This window comes from Passer domesticus, unplaced genomic scaffold (assembly GCF_036417665.1).
Source record: "Passer domesticus isolate bPasDom1 unplaced genomic scaffold, bPasDom1.hap1 HAP1_SCAFFOLD_55, whole genome shotgun sequence".
Lineage (NCBI taxonomy): Eukaryota > Metazoa > Chordata > Aves > Passeriformes > Passeridae > Passer > Passer domesticus.
Window position 1 is genome coordinate 788,429 of NW_026990163.1, and position 19,006 is coordinate 807,434.

Sequence of the window (19,006 nt, forward strand, 5' to 3'; positions counted from 1 at the left end):
ATGAGAAGAGGAGTGCAGAATATTTTTGTTAGCCTCTCTGGACTCCTGGGCACTTTTCAAGAAGGAAAGAGTAATGACAATTCAGCTATTCTTTTTCATTTCTTTTTTTCCCTTCTGAAAGTGCTGCTTGAACACTGTGAGGAGGAAAAGCAAGCCCCTTGTTTTAATTTCACACACTCACATGTGTGCACGCAGGCACACACACCAACCCTCCCAGAAGCAGGAGAGTTATGCCTGCAGGGCTCAGGCTGAGCTGAAGAACAAACTGTTTTAATGAATATTTTGATCAATCTTGCCAAGTTGATTTAGAGTGTGAGTACAGTCTGGGGATTTTTCTCATTAGTAGTGAACTCCATGTTAGAGGAACATGGAGTGGTGAGCTCATTAGCAGCAGCCTGCCTGTGTCTGAAGGCACACACGGTGACAGCATGACATGAGTGACGAGAGACAGGGGCTGTGCTGCTGCGTGTTAAAAATATCCCTTGCAGGGCAGCTCTGAAATATCAATTTTACTAACACAGTTCTTACAATCGGTTACCATGAATTAATAGAAGAGTGACTTGAATTGAAAGCATTTCCCTGAAAGGAGATCTGCTGGCTTCTTTGGCGAAGAGTGAAACAAATGCTGCAACATCTGCCTTGGATTAGCAGCTTGTCTGCCTCAAAAAGAGGAGCATTCAGCAGATGTGTTGCATAGGAAATCACAGCCATTTCTCTTTACTGAGCAAAGCGTACACAGGATTGCCAGGCTGGCTTTGCCTGTAACACAAACAGCTAGCAAAGCAGCGCTGCAAAGGAATAAATGAACAAAACCGAGGGCAGCAGTAGGAGCAGAGATGAAGCAGGCAGAGCTGTGATGCCACGATGGGCTGGCAGCAGCCTCACCTGCCCCTGACTGCAGCCACAGCACGGCAGCAGCTCCAAGGAGCCTGCAGGGGCCAGGACAGAGCAAGCTGCCAGCTGAAAACACCCCTCCTCACCCCTGAGTTACTGTCTGCCTCATGGCCCCAAGCATTGCACTTTGTGTCCTCTGTAAAAGCACTTTATTCTCTCTAATGTAACGAGGGAACTTCTGATTGTACATAAAAATGTCCTCTCTTTCTAAATCCTGCTGCACTCTTGACCCAGCGATACCACATGGCAACAAGTTCCAAAGGTTAATGAAAAGTTTTGTAAGAATGTCTTCATACATTTTAAATCTGTTGTATTTAAATATTTGTGAATACCCTCTTCTTCTTCTGTTGTAGTAAAATTTATATAGAAGTATAGATGCTCTACAATATGCAATTCTTACATATATCTCAGCATTTCCCTTCTGCTATGCTTAAAATAGCCCCAAACTCACCACGAATTGAGTATTTGTTAACATCATTTTTTTAATCTCACTGCCTCTGTCCTGTCCTTGAAACTGGTAGCTCAGAAATCTGTGTGTCATCCTAAGAAAAGTTCAGCCATCTTCATCACTGGCATCATACATACATCTGGTTCCTTTTTTGCTACATCCTAATATTTTTGTCTTCCCTTTCACTGACACTTAGAGCAATATTCAGGGTGTTGCTTTATTTTTTTTCTTTCTTTTTTTCCTAAACAGCTGTTCTGAATTTTGAAATTCCAGGTCTGAATTTATGACAGGAATGCAAAAATTATTTAATCAAGGTTAAGGAAGTGTCCTGATCTTTCTGTTCCAAGATCAATGTGGCAAACAAAGAACAACCTTTATACTTAATGTCACTGATGAAAATGGTTAAAATATGTGGAAGTATTCTTTCAGAAGTAGTTGCTTGTTTGGGATGACAGCTTGTGAGTCTCAGCTTGTCATTGAAGAGAGACTGAGAAATAAACCCATGTATTTTCCAATTGCCTGCAAATCAAAGGTAGCTCTTGGTCAAACTCAGTTGAGTTGTTTGGATGGCACTGATTTCACACTTCAATTAAATATTTCCTGATCTTTCTAAAATAGTATTTCTTATATTTTAATAATAAAAATTAATTATTGCTAGTGAGTGTTCCTTTGTTCCTTGACTATTATTCTTACTTTTTTTTTGTTTTTAATTTAAATAAAATTTTAAAATTTAATAGAAATTTTAAAATGCCACCATTTTCTGGGGTTTTTTTTCACTGTATAATAGTTCTCATTCTCTTTTATCTCTGTTGCTGCATTGTAATACTGTGCAGTTTTGCAATGTTTCACTGCTCATATTATTTGCAATTGTTAGTCTCTGAGCAGGTTCTGGTGCAATTCCATTTCTTGTTCTCCTTGTGGAAGATAACTTCCTCCCCCTCTCCAGCAGGCAGGGGGGTTTCTGGGTGTTATTGGCACTGCATTAGACCTGTTTTAAGAGCACCATAAAAAGTTATGTGCTAGTTTTCAACAGTAAAAAATTTATGCACACTGGAATAATTTATTTACTGTTAATTGACGTGAAACAATCTGCAATTCTTTTTTTTTATAGTCGAATCAGTAATTATGTTGTAAACAGTCAAATCATCTGCACTAATAACTTAAACATAACTGTATATGCTTTTAATGATCAAAGATGTTCTTTCATCTAATTTAATTCCCTTTGATTTTAGGTACTTACTTGCAAATACAACCAGGTTTAAGAGAATGCACCAGTAATTAATTTTGAGACAGGATCCAAATCATTAGCTTTGATTTATAAGTAAAACTATCTGGGTTTAAGGATATACAGAATAAATCATTTTCTTAATAAAGTGTTTATTTTCTAGAAGAAGCATACAGGATGAATTCTTAGCCTGTGTGCTACTCAATGTGAAGTTATCAGTATGGTTTCAGACAAGCTCTGCATTCTTCTTTCACCTGTCAGCAGACAAGTTGATGTGTTTGCTCAATACAGCTCTGTCTTTAATCAGGATGAAAAGATGTAGCTTGACAGAGTGTAATTATTTTAATTGCTGTGGAAAGACAGAGAACTAGATTATAGGAGAAATTTGATTTTCAAGCTTAAGTGTGTTCTAGAACTGAAATAAGATTTCAGACACCTAATGAAATTTTGAGCTCTGAGGGTTGTAGTTTCAGAACTACAATAACTTTTTCTAAAAGGACCCCTCCATTAATGACAATTCTTACACATGTGAACACTTCTAACTTTGGAAAAATTTGGTTTTCAAGCACTTTTAGAGTTTCTGTCGTAAAAAATAAAACCAAGCAGCTTGTTCAGCAACCACGCAATCCTTCCATTCTCATTTTTCTACCCTTAAACACTTTCTGTCATGAGTGGACCTATGTTCATTTGACAGTCAAGCTAAAATGAAAATAATTTTAATGGCTGACATCCCTCCATCCCTCCAAGATGTTTTAAAATAGTCAGAAAAAAACTAGGAAGCAGTCTTTGGGCTTCAGGTTGCAAACGATCATTGTGGAATGGTGGGACTTTTGATAAACTCTGTGTTTATTTCAGACTGGGACATACTGGAGCTTCACACCCAGGTGTCCCCAAACCCAGGAGCCAGCTGCAGCCCTCCAAGGGCACTTGTGTCATCTCTGTCCATATTCTTGTGCCCTGAATGAATGCCTGTGCCATTCTCATGCTCTGAACGGGATTCCTTCGCCCAGGATTTTCTCCTGGGGAGCTGAAAGGCAGCGAGAGGCCTCAGAAAAAAAGAAAAACAATTCTTATCTCATTGGCTTCTCCTGTGCTGTACTCACGTGTGGAATGTGTTTGGAGATTGTTTACCACAGGTGATTGCCTGGCTGGATTCTGGTGTGAGTTGTTTTGACTCTTTGGCCCATCAGTGCCAAGCTGTGTCGGGACTCTGGAAAGAGCCATGAGTTTTCATTATTATCTTTTTAGCATTCAGTAAGTATCCTTTCTGTACTCTTTAGTATGGTATGGTATTCTTTAATATAAAATAGTATCAAAGTAATAAATTAGCCTTCTGATAAGGAGTCCTCCTCATCATTCCTTCCCTTGTCGGTGGCCCTGCATTTACAATAAATGTGTATTTTTTCACTTTTGGACAGCTTAAAAAATCCACCATTTAAACAAAAGACAACCCTTCTTAAGGCCTTGGTGGCTTTTCCTGCCTGCAAATATTTGTTCTTAGCTCCTGCTCTCACCCTGCCCACAGAGGGCTTGGCCCTCAGCTAGCAGGAGGCTTTGTAGCTCTGTTAGTTGACACCATCAGAAGACACAAAAAGGTGGAGTTTTTTGTCTTTTCTACGCTGTTTTTGTGTGAAAAGAGGAGCTCTGGGGATTTGTTGTTTGACATCCTGAGATGCCAGGGAAGGCACCATTTTCATACTTTATGGCACACAGTTTAGGCTGTCACTTAGGTCACACAGCTTAGCATTTTAGTAGTCTTTTCCTCTGAGAAAAAAAAATATTTTGAAATCTCTGCATTCAGAAATAGAAAAGAGAAGCAGAGGAGCACAGAAATCTATCCCAAAGAGTTTATGCCCCTAAGTGAAATGGAGTAGGTGAGAAATATTTTTGATTCTATTTGACACTTTCTCACCAATTTCTTTCGTTTATCATCCATTCATGAGAAGACAGGGCCTGATGCTGTGTTAAGGCAGGCTGCACAGAGCAAAGGTTTACTTCTAAGTAAAGTTGACATAATTTAAATAAGTACAGTGGGGAAAAAAACCCAAAAACCAAACCAAACCAAAACCAGCCAGGTTTTTAGATGCAATAGTTTTGGTTTGGAGGTGGTTTTTTTTTTTTTTGTGGCGGTTATTTTTTTCCCCACAGAGATATTTCTAATCAATACTACTTATAGATTTGCTGTAATTTCTTTACATATTCCTCTAGATAGATAACAACCACAAAAGTTCTCACATGCCTGGGGGACTATTTCTACAATTCCATGGACTGAAATTTGCTGCAAAAATAATCTTAGAGCCATTTGAGTAATCTTGCAACTGTTAGATGATTACTTGTTACAGACTGATGGAAGAGCTAGCACTTTTGCTCAACTTGTCAAGTGACATCTGGAATCCCTGAAGTACTTGTTAAAAATCAGTTTCTTCATGTTTAATAAGTTTCAAAATATGCCCGTGTGAAAAGACTAGATACTCTGGAGAATTAGAACTGTGAAAGATGGATTGTAGTAGGATCACCTGGGGTAAAAATATAGGTGATTGGTGTTAGAAGTAATAGTGGCATTGTGTGGTAAAAGCTAATAGGCTGAAAAGTGTTTATAAGCATTTTAATTGATGAAATACGGCTTCCTAAGTCATCACACCTTAACTCAGTGTTTGCACACAGATGTACAAGACTGTGTGAGCTTTCTGCCAGGTTTTGAGAATTCTTTACGAGTCCATTTCCCACACAGTTCTTGTCTTGTTTTTGCAGTGGAGCAAGAGATAAGCCGGGGCTTAGATCTGACCTAAAACTTGGGCTTAGGCTGACCTAGGTGAGGCGTGAGGGCAGAGGGAGATGAGAGGTGGCCTGGCTGGAAAAGAACACTGGTACACACAGCATGGAGCCAGGCATGGCTGTGGGCAAGGTCAGAAGGGAAAAGAAATAAAAATATGGGATACACTGCAGTAACAGTTTTGTCTATTCTGGGATTTTGGAAACTTTCCCTTGCCACACAGGAGTTTTCGGTCCATTACAAACACAGTTATGAGAAATATGTGTGAGGCTGAAGCTGCTAGAGGTCAGGCAGACTTGTCTCCTGAGTTTCAGACAGAAGGAATCAAGACAGGGACAGAATTATGAATCATCACCTTTCAGGATGTTTTGGGTTCAATCCATGCCTGAATCCAATCTCTGACCCATTGAACTTTTATTTTCAAACAATAAATCCCCATGACCTACTTCACCACTCTTGCAACCTGCCCAGTAAATCAGGGCAAAATAATGACAGGGAAAAAAAGTGAAAAACGTTACCTCTCAACACTCTCAGCTATTAAGCTGCCTACTACTGAAACTAACACCCAGTCAGGTTGTTAGTAATGCTAAATTGTTAGATTTATCTACATTCTCATGCCTACATGTACAACTAATAACATGTGTTTGTATAAATATAATTGCACACACAGACACTCTATATAAGTACAACAAACATACTCAGAAGGCGTTTTATGCACTGGTTGAAACAAAATATTGAGGTGTGTCAGAGTCAATAGACAGAGGAGGGGGAGCTGTGTTTTATGTTGAGGAAGGATTTGTTCTTCTTTTGTTCCTGTTTATTGTGGGAGCAGTTATTTTTTGTTAGTTCACTTTGATCCTCCATGAAATCAAGTGAAACTTGTGAAAATGAAAACAAAGAATTCTCTACAAGTTTGAACACATTTGGTTGCTTGTGCTTCATTGGCCAAACCAAGTAGTTTTTAATTTTGCTGGTGTTTGCAGGCTTATTTCTATATTCATGTTTTGAAAATACAATTACAAAACCCAATTCACTGGCTGTAAACATTTCATCAAAATTTTGGTTTTCAGAAGCACTTAATCCATGCCTAGAACTTAAAGGTCTCCAGTAGGAATGTGAAGGATCAGGTTTTAAATTACCAAAAAGTAAAACCCAAACTAGGTACCAATAGCACATTGCCAATATTAACTTTTTCACATCTCCCCTTTTAACCAATTTTGTTTTGATACATTGTGGAGGAATAAAAGCAGTATTGTGTTTTTTGCAGAGGCTGCTTTCTACTGGACATACACATGGGGAAAATGCAAATGATATTTCCCTCATTCATTTTTGAATCACTGTGAATTACACAACTGAACTTTCCGTATTCCAAACAGAAACAGACTAAAATGAGCCAAACAATCTCTTTTGGGATGCTCCTCCTCTTTATGAGCTGGTTTTACAGATATACAGGCAGTGTGGTGCTGAGAAAGCCACTGGAGGTTTAGGAAACATTTAGCCAAAAAGTTGAAGAAGGAGAAGCCAAACATCAACTTGCATTTAACTGAAATGTTACAAGGAGATAAGGCTCCATAAAAGAACATTGTTCTGCATTTCTCATTATCCTACAGCCTAGAAAAACTAGTAAAAGATACATTAGCATCTAAGGAAGAAAAAGTGTTTTTAATTTCCCATTCTCCCTGACAAAACTAAAATAAAAATCCCTTGCTACTGATAGCTGGAATTTGCCCCCCTGCTGCTCAGGTTGAATAATATCTGTTTCATGAGAACAGAGTTTGCTGTAGGCTACTATCCCTACCCTCTCTGTAGGAAAATCTACAAGTAAATAGACATTAAAATAAGCAGCCATGTTAATCTGTGTCTCCCCATCCAACCCTCTCAATGGAAGGAACTGAAGAGCGTGGCATACCCTGATTAAATAAAGCTGCAAAGCTCAGGGGCAGACTGAACTCTTCCTTCTCCTTGTGCTGCATCTACTGCAGCAGTTTTCTTTGAAGCAAAAAGGCAAAATCTCCAAGGCCAGCTGTTGTCAGTGCTCTTTCTGAGTCCCTGAGGAGCAGATGCTGAAAGTGCTGTGTTTCCAAAGCAGCACCTGAATTTCCAAGCGCCAGCATTACACACAGACAGAAAGAGCAGCTGACCAGGTATGTGTCACTAAGAGCCATTCTTAGGGTAAAATCAGACAGAAATTGTCAGCAGGAAATAGTCACCAAAAACTCTGGAGCCACTACAAAATTTGCAGTAGTCCAATGGCACGGAATTTCTTCTGAGGACAAAAGCATTGCAATCATTTAACTTAAAGACCACCATAACTTTTTCAAGACGTACATGTGTCAATTCAGACTCAAATTCACTGCTCTCTTAGGCAGATATTGCAGAAAAATGCTGCTTCTGGTTGAAAAGGCAACAAAATAATTAATTCCCCCCTTCTTAAAGTACACAATGGATTTACATGGTTATCATCTAACTGTTTACTGAACACATTCAGTGGAAACATAAATATTTCTCTTTTTCTGAAAGGAGGGAAAGAAATCAAAGATTATTTCTGAACTGGAATCAATTTGTTCTTCTGACCTACACTGCAACATTCAAAGATTTCTATTAATATTATTGATATTTATTTTTATATTAAATTTTTTTGTTAAAGAGTGTTGAAGTATTTAAATTTTAGTACATGGTAGAAAAAAAATAGCAACAGAGGCACTGCTTTAAAGGACCCAGTTTCAAAACATGGATTATAAAATTATGGCCCTACTTGCATGTACTCTTGAGGATCCCATAGTCCACCCAGCCTCCCTGCTTGCCTGGGGACCAAGGAGACAGTCCTGGGCAGACTTTTCAGAGTGCCTTCTTATTTCTTATTTCTTATTTCAAATTTTCCAAGTGTTTGTTGTATTTTTGGTTACAAACCACTACTGCTACCTAAAGCTGGCAGCTGTGCACATCCAGTATCTCCTGGACAGAAAGTGCAGCAGAGTAACCAAGTGACAATGTGTCACCACAGCTTGGGAACAAACCTGGTTCAAAAAAAATACTCCTCATCCTCAGAAAAAATGGTTCCTTGCCAGCAAAGTAGAGAACAGTGCAGTGTCACAGCTCAATCTCCTCACCACCTTCCAATACCATGGCTTGCCTGCATCTCCTTTTTTTCTCCAAGTATTTTCCTCCCCAGACTTATTCCTCCTTCTGATCTCTGCTGTTCTGCAACGTTCCCATGCATTTTGTAGCTATTTACACCTGTGTGAGGTAGGTGCAAACAATGCTGAAGGAAAGATCTCCTGGTACAGGAGGTGACTTTGTACATTCAACACTAACTCTGCTCCATGTCTGTTCCCAGGGGGTTCATTGTGCATTCACAGCAGAAGAGGAACAGACATGTACCTGTACCTGTGCAAGAAACTGAACAGAAAAAAATAAATCCAAATTTTTAAAGTAGTCTAAATGTACTGCGTTCATTATCCCATCCCAGCCAGTGTAAGGGGGCATTGTAAAACAGAAGCCAGGCAGAAAGTGCAGAATTTAGCAATCTTGACATATTTTCTCAGCTCTGCATGCTGGGAAAACCATAACACTTATCACATTTGTCTCCTGAGTGTGTGTTTCACCTTTTCATGTTACACACTGCAGTAACAAACCCCGAGCTGTGATGCATATGAGCCTATGTTTACACTCTCTGAAATATTTTTTTACGTGGCCTGACATAATAACTGCACCAGTTGCTCACATGGGTTATTCCAAAAAAAGTATTATTTTCTTCTGGGTCTTTTGTGTGTTTTTTTTCACTTTGGGTGTTTTTCTTTTCAGGTGGAGAGGATCTTCTGACAATCTTAATTGTAAATTAATTTCTCCTTTTCATAAAATTTATTATTTAAAGTGCACGTGGCTTTATTAATATTGTTTTAATGCTGAAGCTCAGTTCTGTGTTCCTAAAATCTCTGCTGGGTTTTTTTCACTCCATGTACAGCATCAAGCACAAATAGGGTGAATTTACAGACCAAAGCCATCCCTCATAAGACCAATGTCATGAATCAGACTTAAATACTTTTGTGGGAAGGTGTCCCTAGTTCTGAGTGCATTGTGCATAGTGATTTCTGTCAGATTGATTTACTGATTCCATGGAAGCAGCTGGATTGTTATTTCATAAATTCAGTTTACAGGTTTCTTCCAGCAGGTTTTATTGTGCTGCCTGCTCACCCCAGAGTAACAAAACCCCAGCACCAGCATCACCTGAGGTACCAGTTAAAGGCTGAAGCACACATGGAGAGTGCTGCTGAGCAGAATACTGGGAATTAATGTGGTGACTTGGTGCAACTGCTCAGCTCTCCTGTGAGCCTTGAACTTTGCCTGCCCACTGATTCATCTAAGAAATTATAACACAGGAAAGGAAGCATAGCAGCACTGGTCTTAACAGACTCTGTGATGCACTCCTGACTTAGGCAATGTTAATTCACTGCAGCCAAGGGCTCTCTATGGTAACCACAAGGTTTATCCCTCAGTAACTACAGTCCACTACAGCCACTATCTGCTTAGACTCTTACACACTGAATGCAGTTGTTTCCTGGTGAAAACAACAGCAACAATCCCTGGCTCACTGCTGTGCAGCTATGATCCTCAATTCCCTTTAAAAATTATGTCCCCCCTACATTTAATACATTGTTTATTTAATTCAACCTTAAAAAAACCCCAAAACATGGATCAATTAATTTGCTAAAACTGAACATAAGTTTTCTCCCTCTGTAAGCAGAGAGAAATCAGACTTCATGGATCTGATCTGGAGGCAGCTGGAGACACAACAGTTTTAAAGCCTTTTTCCAACGCTGGCCTCTAAAAAGAGGTTTTTGAGAGCTAAGAAGAATGTTTATGGCATATTCACAGGCATGGATGTCTGTTCAAGTCTTAAGTCTTGCAGAATTACTAAAATAGGAGATTAAATTTGCCCTTTTTTATTTACACAGTATAAAGGGAAAAGATGAGAACTTGAAGTGAAGAGAATGGTTTCCACAGAAGGTTTGGTACATCAGCTGACACTCTTGGTCAGTTTTTACTCAGAGGATCCCCAGTTACAAAAGGCTCAAGTGACCCAAGATGACTCCTAAGCTCTCAAGCTCAGGCTCATTTCTGCCCACACCCCTTTGTACCTCAGCTCCCTTCCCCTGTGCACTCATTTCCACACTGGAGGCTCTTGAACCCAGGGGCTGGGGACATGGTAACTCACACTTGCAGGAAATACCACACAATTGGGATTTCCTCTCTGACTGAGGGGTGCCTTTGCTGCTGCTGCTAAAAGAGAGCTTTGTCACCTAAAACTTGGGTGCACTGTCTCTTAAAGCCTCCTCTCCTGGTATATGTGGGTGACTTCTGAGGGTGGAGGAGGTTTTTTAGTTACAGTGTCCTAATCCTCCCGTGAATTCAGTGGTAAATTCAGCAGCAGGAGGTGAATGCATGCGCATCCTTCAAGCCCCACACATTCACAGCTTGAAGTGTGGGCACGGGCAGCCACAGTGCTTTAGGGCTCACAGTCTGAGGGTCGTTCTGGCTGTGATTATTCAGCTTCTTTCTGTGTCTGCTCAGCACAAATTGCACATTCTTCAGCCATTTGCTGTTTTTCAAACCTGGCCCATGCAACTCTGTGAATGACAGTGCACTAAGAGGTTACCTTGGGCAAGCTTATTGCATTTTGTGTTTCAAAGCAATTTGGGGTTTCTTAAAATCTTTGACAGATGTAATGATCCAAAGCAGTAATTTCTACAGACATTGCATGAACTCTCTGTTTGCTAACACGTCTCAGTTTATGGAGTCACTGCACATTGTTAAAAAGGTGACAGTGCCCAGGTGGCTTTTTCCAAAGAATCCTTTCAGTTTGAAGGACATGTGGGCCTTGAAGTGGCTGCATGTGTCTGACTGGGAATATGCATCTTCACTGTGGCAGCTGTAGGATTATCCAATAGATTTTTTTCTCAGTTGCTTAAAAACATGAGTACACAAACAGAAGCTGGTCGTGATGAACTAATTTCAGCTTCTATTGTGATATTTCTAGACTCATTTTTGACTTTCAGAATGAAGAATTGTGCTGCCCCAGGCCCCTACTGAAGTTACACGTGACACCACAGTCCCACAGCTCTGCTGGGAATACCTGAATCCTGGCATAAACTGGCATGCCATGGCCCTGATAAGAGTCAGGTAAAACCTTCCACCAGTCTGACATAAACAAACCCCTCTCCTGCCTCAGCCATTCTTTCTCAATTTTTCTCCTAGCTGGAAACTGTGCAGTTACAGTGAATTTTACTCTCAGCAAAACCATACATTTTAAAACGAGACAACCTCTTTTTGCTAGTTATCAGCCAAGAGATGGCCTTACAACTATTGGTTTGTTTAATGATTTTATATACATTATCGTCAGGGTGAGTGAAAGTAACAAAGATGAGTCAAATAACAGGAAACAGAAAATGAAGGAAATAGGAGCTCCAATGGATCACAGACTAAGACTGAGGATGATGAATGTGATAACCTGAATACAAATGAGTTCCAAATAATTCTTCCTTCTTGCTAACACTTGCATTTATCTACTTGATTTGGGCAATTTGTATAACTGGAAGGTAGTTTCCTGTTCAAAAACGTGATAAAATGCTTTCATTCCAGAATGTGTCTCTCCATGCATGAGCTAGTCTGGAAAAGCCAGAAGTATGGTAATGAAGTAACATTTTGAAGCCTATGTACAAATAAGGAATCAATAAAATAATGGAAGGAAAGTAAGTGAAACTACTACTTCTCAGGAGTTATCCTCTCAAAGACTCACTGGTGAATAGAACTCCAAGAATGGAAGTCCAATTCATAAAATATCAAAGACAAAACTAAAGCATGCTTATATTAATCCAACTTTTGAATAAGTTATTCAACCAAAGGCTTGACCAAGAAGGATTATTAAATAATCCATGACCAATTTGCTAAGTGATACTTTTTAAATATGAAAGACAGCTGGAAATAGCTTTTGCACAGAGGGTTCAAAGGCTCTGAAAAGACACCCCACCATGCCCAGTTTACTGAAGAAGAAAAGACTCAGCTGCAATCTGACCCACATCAAATTGAGTTTTACAGTGGGTGAAGGCTACAATCTCTCTTGCCTTAATTTTCATCAGATTTATGCTGTCTTTTAACTGCTGAACCTTGGCATTATTGAACTAGGATCCCTTACAGATCCATCTCGATTTATGTTGCATAGAGAGGCAACTGCTTTGTCAAAGTCTTATGGGAAGAGGAAGCAGAAACCTACTATTTCAGAATGAGCAATAGAAATTTGTGTTTCAGAATGAGCAACAGAAATTTGTGTTTGTAACAGCTGACGCTGCCTGATGCTCAGCTCCAGGTTTTTTTCAGAGCTTCTGTTTACTGGCTATAAATGTCCACAACTATTAGTCACTGCAATCTCAGCATGCTTTAATTTCACAAAGCTAAGAGCCACCTCTGGTCCTGATCAGACTTTGTGATGGGCTGTTAACCTTTTGCACAGATTGAGGTCCATATTAGTCCATCACCTGTAAATCCACATTTCAGAGGAATTCCTGGAACAAGTTGCTTATCCTGGGGCCAGTAGCTGTGGGATACCTCACACCAAACATTAACAAGCAAAATATCATCTCAAAATAAAGTACAATATTAGTAACCCCCTTTTTGGACAGATCTTTCAAGGTTACCTCAGACCAAAGGAGCAGCAATGGGACCACTTCCTCTCCTCTAACAGCAGGGAGCACTAATTTAGGAAGATTAGGACTCAAGGAGCAGGGAATTTAAACTAGGCCTTCCTGGAGGTTCCCTGACTAGAGATAAATGGTGGCTGTCCATCTCCAGAATGGGTCGCTTATGCATCAACCCTGATTGCCTCTTTGGCTGATTAAAACCATTGAGACCACATTCCATAGCTGGAGATCCAATTCATGGGCTACTGGGCCAATAGATGAGCAAATCCAGCATACTGAAATGAACACATACTGCTTTAGGAGCTTGAAATGAAATCTGGGTTCACTGAAGCTAAAGGTCTCATTGAAATCAAGGACCAAATTTCATTTCAGATGGAATTTTCCCATGTAAAAAGCACAAAACTCACCTAATACTGCTTTTGCTACCTTTCTGTGAATCAACTATTTTTCCCTGTGGAAAAAAACCCTTATTTTTTTCCTTTTAAGGTATGGCACCAGTGCAATTACACAAAAACAGAATGAATCACATGCCCAGAATTTCCTTTCTTGTCTGTAGGCTTGCACAAAACTCTGAAGTTGACAGAAGAAATCTAAGTTTTTAAGGTTTGTGTGATTCTTTAGACCAGGACCTTGTAGTCTAAATAGAAGCTCTTAGCTTTGCTTTAATTTAACAAAAGAATTTTATATTAAAATTACAATAAAAATGAAAGAAAATCCAAACTTCAAAATCAGTTTAAATCCATCAAAACATGTAATTTTTTTTCCTAAAAAGGAGTTGAAATGAACATTAATTTAAAGACAAAATGATTTATTTTTCAATTGAGATGGAACCAGTTTCATACACTATATACATTTCTGGTGCCAGGTGGAATAAGGATTAATTAAAATGTGGTATGGTAACACAAAGTAGTTTTGATTTTGCACTCTGGTTTTCCTGTTGGTCCTTCCGTTTTTCACTATGCCTTGGTGAGAAGGATATTTGTTTGGAAGTAGCCACACAAACAGTGACTATATTATAATCACTCCCCAGGAGCAAACTGAGCTGCTCAAGTCACCGTGGAAGGGACATTATCGGGGCTTTCTTCTGTCATAACTGTTTCAGTCAAGAACAAAACCTCTTCTTCTCCTAACAGCAGAAGGAAAAAATATGAACTTCCTTTGTCACTAATTAATCTGAAAGTCACTTGAAGTTCCCTGTTATAACTTTAACTGGTATATATTACAATCTTTCCAGAATTATTTCAGCCTTCCTTAGGTCAGAAGACTCAGTTGTCTAATAAAGACTTATCTACATCATAGTGAGAAATACAAAGCTGTGTTTTGTGTCAGGTACATACAAGCAACGTGTGTATCTGTGATTGTGATATGTGTGGAAACTGACTGTGGGACAGTTATAAAGACAATTCTAATAAATAACTGAGGAAGGAAAGCATGGAAGAAGCCTTTGAACGTCTCGTTTGTTCACAATTAACCTTTATAAATCTTGATTTAGGAGCATTTGAATTAAAGCTTTAGGGATGTTGCTGGTTGACAGGAACTTTCTGCTTTGAGCTAAAAAGAGTTTTGCAATAATCACCTTTTGAAGTATCACTTTAGAATATTGCTTATAGTAAGGATCTTTGAAACTATAGCTTTAGAATATATCAAAAGGAAACATGCTTATCTCGACGCCTTAACAAAACAGTGAAAAGCAGCTTGAGAAAGGAGGATCAACTCAAGGACTGATCATTTCAACCAAGGGAAGCTGGACATCGCTGGTATGAGATTTATAGTCCTTGCAATTAAAAGGTGAACCCACATCTGGAATCTGGACCTCACCAGCTGGGAGACTTCTTTCGGAAGCTGCACCCCCACTATCTGGGGATACTCCTTTCTGGGATACATCCTGAGAAAAACTAAATCATACTAGTGTACAGAACTGTGACGTAAAAATTGAGAATAGAAACTGCTGAGAAAGCTTATGAGTGCCCCTATAAATATCTGTAAGCCCCAACTATGAGCGCGCAGTTGGAGGGAAAATTTCCCCCACTCTACCCAGCGCTGTATTGCTCATACCTTACCATATTCATTAATAAATTGATTGCTGCTTCAATATTGGCCTAGTCAAGCTTAGCATTTATAACACCTTAGATAAACAAAACCCTCCCCCACCAAGGAATCCACAATTTGGTTATAAACTTCCTTCTCCCTAGCAGACAGTCTCGCTGTACCCCATTGCACCCCGGTCGGGTCTGTCCTGGCCACGAGAAAACTTAGACTGAGACTATTTGCTAGGTTCTTTTCCATCCATCTCCCAGGTCAAACAAAAACACCCAAGAATCACCAGCCAGAGGAGTTTTTAATGTTGTGCACTGTGCCTCCCCTAATCCCCGGGAGTCACCCCCACCCAATTTTAAGGTACCCCAGTCCGGTCCGTCCCAGCCACCGGAATACTCACGAAACCCAAGATTCTTGGAAACTAAAATCTCGGAGGTAGTCCTTGAACCAGGGGAAAACTCCTCTCACGTCTGGAATGGAGGGGGTTGACTTTCCCGGGAGCTGCAGCAAGCAGAAAGTGTGCGAATCCACCGGCAGCGCTTGACGGAGCACGAACTTCACTTGGCAGCAGCGTCCGTGCGCCCTGCAGACAGCTGAGGTGTGCACCAGCGTGCCCCAATCCCTGCAGGCGATCGGGGCAGGCCCAGGAGCGGCCGTGCCCGACCTCTGCCGCCGGCCGGCAGGGTCACGGTTCGGCTGCTGAAACGCGGGCTCAGCCTCTGAGATTCATTGTAAAGGAAATAAGGAACGACCCAGTGCTGGCTTCTCCGAGCCGCTTTATTTCTGTCCCGCGCCAGGATGGCGCTGCTTGGAATCGGCAGCGTGGCACAGGAGCTGTTCTTTGCCGCGGTGGCAGCAGCGCCGGCGTGAGAAGATGGCGCAGCACTCGCAGGCAGCGGCAGCGCGGCGGGGACAGTCTCTGTCCTCACGGCAGGGACAGTCTCTGTCCTGGCGGAGGGGACAGTCTCTCTCCTCACGGCGGTGACAGTCTCTGTCCTGGCGGCGGGGACAGTCTCTCTCCTCACGGCGGGGACAGTCTCTGTCCTGGCAGCGGGGACAGTCTCTGTCCTGGCGGCGGGGACAGTCTCTCTCCTCACGGCGGGGACAGTCTCTGTCCTGGCGGCGGGGACAGTCTCTCTCCTCACGGCAGGGACAGTCTCTCTCCTCACGGCAGGGACAGTCTCTCTCCTCACGGCGGGGACAGTCTCTCTCCTCACGGCGGGGACAGTCTCTCTCCTCACGGCGGGGACAGTCTCTCTCCTCACGGCAGGGACAGTCTCTCTCCTCACGGCGGGGACAGTCTCTCTCCTCACGGCGCTGGCAGCAGCGGTGCTCGTGTGGGCGATCCCCTCTCGCCAGGAGCCGTGGCTCACGGGAGGCTCAGCGGTGCCGGCGGCGCGGGCAGGAGCCAGGCGGCCGATGCCCCGCGGGGTGACCTCCTTTCCCGGGCAGAGAGGGGTGCCGGCTGCGGAGGGGGAGCCGGCGGGGCACGGGATCCGGCAGAGCGCGGGAGCCGTGCAGCTGGAAGGGCAGACAGTGGCACAGAGCGGGGAGGCAGAGAAAACAGCGGCTTTTGCGTAAGAGAGAGCGGGAAATCGGGGGTGGGGGTTAGGTCAGAAGCTAAGATGGGAAAGGCATAAACCCGTAGCAAAGAGAGAAACCCGGAACTGACAGGGAACTTACCAGGCATGGGGAAAAAACCACTGCAAGTGCCCTGGCTAGACAGGAGGCAAACATAGACTAAACATCTTCAAATTGCTATCCCAACCAGACGGGGAAAGACCAAACATACTCAAACCCAGTGCAAGAGGAGACCAAACAACCTCAAAAAACCCCACTGCCACAGGCAGAGCTCAGCTGCCCTTGGGGGCTGCAGGAACAGTCAGGAGCCCAAAGAGCCTCCATGGCTGTGCTGAGACCAAGGCTGGAGCAGGGAAATGCAGGGCTGCTGCGGGATGGGGAGGGCATTGAATTCCAGCACACACCTCAGCTCTCTGATGATCCCGGCACCATCCTGGGCCCTGTTTCAGACTGGAGCAGAGCAGGTGTTGATGGGACAGGAGCCCTGCGGGGCTGTCAGGGACCTGCAGCTTGCAAGGTGCTCTGCTCTCCCTCAGGTGCTCTCGGAGAGATCCAATCCCAGCTGGGCACCTCAGGGCACAAGTGGCACTGCCTGTTCATGGGCACACAGCTGATGTCTGCCTGGAAAGGGGCACAGGTTTTAATACTTGCATATTTCATCATATACAAGCAAACCTTTATTACCTGGGTCACTTGAGTACATTAAGAAATGGCAAAGTTATCCCATCGGGAACAGGAAATTATTTCCTGGATCTCATGGATTCTTCTACTGATGTCAGGAGAAGAAATACTGATCTTCCCCTCTATTTGAGCCACCAACATTCAGTCTAATATTTCATGACCCCTCCTTCCGGTGTTTCCAGCTCTCCTGGTTAAATGGCCATGTCTAAGGACATCTCTTCAATTGGAGCAGCTGGATCTATGCCCTTCCCCTTCTCCCAGATTTCCTCTTGCAGCTGTTTCCTCCAAACAACTCTCTCAAGAAGACCTTTAGAAGGACTTACTATTATTTTGTCCTTTGAGTTGGCCTCCCTGGAGAAATACCAACAAAAGATTCCCAGAGGCTCCAAACAGCCTTTACTGGGAACTTTAGAAAATTAGAGAAATTTTGGCAAAAGGTTTATTGTGACATTGTAGTGTTATAGTTTGTTAATTTAAGATTTTTCTAATTTTGAGATTTCTTAATTAATGTATTCATGAGTGTGGTGGGTTTTATTGTCACTTGAATATTTATATATTTATTTTGTTGTGAGATAGGATTAGGAGAAAAGTCAAGCAGGCTTAAAATTTTAAAAGGTTATAAAGAAAATGTTATTAAAAGTAACAAAAAGAAAAAAGGTAGTAATGTGAAATACAAAGTTTCATGTCAGGTACATACAGGCAACGTGTATATCTGTGATTGTGATATGTGTGGAAACTGACTGTGGGACAGTTATAAAGACAATTCTAATAAATAACTGAGGAAGGAAAGCATGGAAGAAGGCCTTTGAACCTCTCCTTTGTTCACAATTAATCTTTATAAATCTTGATTTAGGAGCATTTGAATTAAAGCTTTAAGGATGTTGCTGTTTGACAGGAACTTTCTGCTTTGAGCTAAAAAGAGTTTTGCAATAATAACCTTTTGAAGTATCATTTTAGAATATTGTTTGTAGTAAGGATCTTTGAAACTATAGCTTTAGAATATATCAAAAGGAAACATGCTTATCTCAACGCATTAACAAAACAGTGAAAAGCAGCTTAACAAAGGAAGATGAACATCTACTCAAGGATTGATAGTTTCCACCAAGGGAAGCTGGATATCACTGTTATGAGATTTGCAATTAAAAGGTGAACCCATCTGGAATCTGGACCTCACCAGCTGACAGATTTCTTCCTTCTTTCAGAAGACAGACACCACCATCTGGGGATACTCCTTTCTGGGATACATCCTGAGAAAAACTAAATCATAATAGTGTATAGAATTGTGACGTAAAAATTGGGAATGGAAACTGCTGAGAAAACTTATGAGTACCCCTATAAATACTGTAAGCCTCAACTATCAGTGTGCAGTTGCAGGGAAAATTTCCCCCACTGTTACCAAGTGCTGTATTGCTCATACTTTACCATATTAATTAATATATTGATTGCTGCCTGAACATTGGCCTAGTTAAGCTTCTCATTTATAACACAATGAGCCATAATCCCTGCTGGGATGGCATGGGACATGGGTGCCAATGCTGTGCCCAGGCCGGCTCTGCTGTGCCCAGGCCGGCTCTGCTGTGCCCGTGGCAGCGCCAGGGGAGTGCCCTGTGCCTGCCCTGAGCCCAGCAGGAGCCTTTCCTTGGCTGTTGTGTGCCCTGCCCGGGGCAGGAGGG